The sequence below is a fragment of the Saccostrea cucullata genome, unplaced genomic scaffold (genome assembly GCF_032062105.1).
Source record: "Saccostrea cucullata isolate Sc308-1 unplaced genomic scaffold, CSIRO_AGI_Scuc_v1 ctg19379, whole genome shotgun sequence".
NCBI lineage: Eukaryota > Metazoa > Mollusca > Bivalvia > Ostreida > Ostreidae > Saccostrea > Saccostrea cuccullata.
In genome coordinates, this window is record NW_026936562.1 from 1 (window position 1) to 3,270 (window position 3,270).

The 3,270-nt window shown below is 32.6% G+C and overlaps 1 pseudogene; it reads left to right on the forward strand.

Annotated features, from left to right (window-relative positions):
* The first annotated feature begins 453 nt into the window (after window positions 1–453).
* LOC134245846 (uncharacterized) lies at window positions 454–3,005 on the forward strand (annotated as a pseudogene).
* The last annotated feature ends 265 nt before the right edge of the window (window positions 3,006–3,270 follow it).

Here is a 3,270-nt window from a genome sequence, read left to right on the forward strand (position 1 = left end):
TTTAGTTTAGTTTTTAGTTGCGTCTGTATATATATACTCATGTTATTTGATTCGCTACCTGTTCTTCATATATATTTAAAACAAACCCCTTTTTCCCTTTTGAAAATCTCCCCTTTTATAAAATTTTAGAATGTTGTCTCTGTATATATATACCGATGGCATTTCATTCGACACCCATTCTTCATATATATGAACGATTATCTAAAGAATCCAGCATTGGACCTCTCTCTCTCTCTCGTATTATTTAATTTCCTGAAATAGTAGTCAATACTACTAAATATTCGAAAATAATAATATAAACTGTATAACATCATTAGAATCCCTCTTATATAAGAAATGACGTTAACGTGTACAACGTCAAACTTATTCCATTCGCGAAGCGAATAACATGATTATGCCTTCTTCGCCTGTTATTTTTACCAAAATACACAACCATGAGATGGAATTCCCCAGATGTCCTTTATTAAAAATTCTAGAGAGGTTCCGAAAATCTACTTTCGCTTTAATGTTTTGATACAGAGAAATGATGACAGTTCGAGAGCCAGCAGTGCTTCTTCTACACCGACTACTAGTAACCAGATGCAGTCAAGAAAAAGGGTCCGAGTGAATGAAACCCCTGTTTGTGAACCAAATAAATGTAGGTAACACAATTACCTCTTTTTAATTTATTATTTTTATTATTTGCATATAATGTACCTGTATAACACAGGCGCGGATCCAGTAAAGGGGGGTCCACCTGAGCCCCCCCCCCCTAAAAAAAAATTAAACCCAAAAATTTCTTGACAAGCAAAAAAAAAAAAAATCCACCCAAACTTCAAAAGCCTTTTTCGTGTGTGTTTGTGGAGGGGGGGTGTAAATGACTTTTATTCTTCAAATCTTAGACTTTTCATACCACTTTAATACAAAGTCGCGTTTACCAGGGTGGGTCTGCGTTTCCCGAGGGGAGTGCAAGTTCACTTTTTTCTTCCTTTCGTATATAGATTTAATTACCTTGCAAAATCCGGGGGGGGGGTGTTACATCCCCCCCCCTTTCTAGATCCACGCATGTAACACCACACATACTACAATTACATGTGTTAATAATTTTGTATAAATTCAGTCACTTTAATCAAATATGAAAGCATGGATTGAGATTTTGTACAGATTGTAATTTACATAATTTTACAATCATCTTGTTAACTCCTGGGGTCCTATATACTGTAAACGTATTACATTTGGCGTGTACGATATTTGGCGGAAATTCAATTTTAAACAAGTTAGCTTATATAATATTTGATTTAGCGCTGGCTGAATTTGCTAATTATAAAAGTTAATATACAAGACATTAAACAATGTACTTGAATTAGCGGACTCTGCTTTCCGCGAAAATTGCTAAATAGAATATACCACTAAATTTAATACGTTTACAGTAATAGATGAATTAAATTGGAAATATATTTTTAAAACTATTGCTATTAAACTTCAATTATTTTTAATTTAATTAGCTACAAGAAGTTTGTTGGAGAAAATCCTTCTCCAACAAGATGAAATACTTAAACGTATAAAGGTGTTGGAAAAAAAAGAAAATGAAAAGGCAGAAACCCGCGAAGAAAGGTCTACGTACCACCAAGTATACGGGTAAATAAATATATTATTCTGTCCTAATAATTGATTTAAATTTAGACCTACAATTTCAAGAAATATTGATGGCAATAATTTTATTTATCTCGTTTATTTTTTTAAAGAATGCAATTAGAGATGGTTATGCCGATGGCCTTAAACGAGGATATGTTTGGGCGTTTGACAAAAAGAAGTAAGAATAGCCGCTATATATTTATTTGACATATATCCCAATTTTTGTAAAATGTAAAATATTAGGGTTAAAATTATGAAGAAATTAAAGAAGAAATAATTCTTTGTAAATAATTGACTTTTTCATCAGATAAATTTAAAATCCTATATCAAAAGATAAATTTTGTATTTGTGATGAACCAATAATTTTAGGCAGCAAGATGAAGTTTTGCAAACACAGGATATGACCAGTCATATTTTGTTGTTTGTCAAAGGCTGGAACTCTGATGTTGAAGAGAAGGTCATCCACTGTAAGTTTTACAAACATGTGCATTGACACAAGAGGTCTCAAAAAGTTTGTGGAATTTACTTTATATTGACAGTTGTGACGTGTACATTCTCATTCAAATAAACTACATTGTACAATCCTGGAGTCACCTTCAAATTTTTACTTGTAATTATAATTTATAGTATGTGCATATGGATATATTTTAATTTTTTACTTATGTTTGTATAGGTGGCATTAAAAGATACTTCATTTCAAAGAAGCAGGAGGCAGTCCTGAAAGCCAAGAACAAGCTTCAAGAACAGAAGCAAAAGAGAGTTTTATATGAGAGAAAGAAGGAGGTAACATTTGATTTACATATTGTCCCTCACTTTCATGAAAGCAAGGGCACATTAAATCTCATTCATCTGCTTGTCCGTCACCTGTCACAAAATCTTGAACCTTGATCATAAGTTTTGAATGAGAAAAGATTGGACTTTGTTATTTTACATGTACTTTACCAAAGAGAACACTTATTGGAATATCATTTTTAACTCTTGTTTCTGACCTAGGCTAGGGAAACCACTTCATTAGATGTACAGTAATAAATGCCTGTAGAATAACATTTTATTTCAATTTTCTTCAGAAAACAAAGAGGAGAAAGCAGGCGTTAGACCACCTGGCCAGTAAGGGATGGGAAAACGAAATGAGGAGGGCCCAGGTGAGGAGCATACTTAAGGTGGAGTTTACATCTAGTGATGAGGAATGCGATGGAGGATTTATCACTCATCCTATCTCATGGCAGAGTGATAAACTGTCAAAAGTCAAATCCCATCTTGACAAAACATTTCTAGAGATATGCTCTGTTAAGAGCAAAAGAATGTTGCAGTCTAGGAGTGTTGGGGCTGTTAACATCAAGCCTATTCCTACATGCCCAGAGGTATTTCCCTGGATGATTAAAAAAGATTAGTTTGATTTTTTTTAAAGATATATATGGTGTAACGTACTATTCATGTAAGTTCAAAATTTTGAAGAAAAGAAAACTAAATCGAATATAACTATCAATGTATGTAAATAAATTTCCTACAGATTATACATTTTCAAAGTCATGTGATTAAGATCATTTACAACAAGATTGTATCCAAGTTTATTTATCCAATTTTGAAAAATTACAAATACTTTAAATAACTCTACCTCTCCTCTTAAATTGGTTCTGTTTTTTGATTGACAACAAT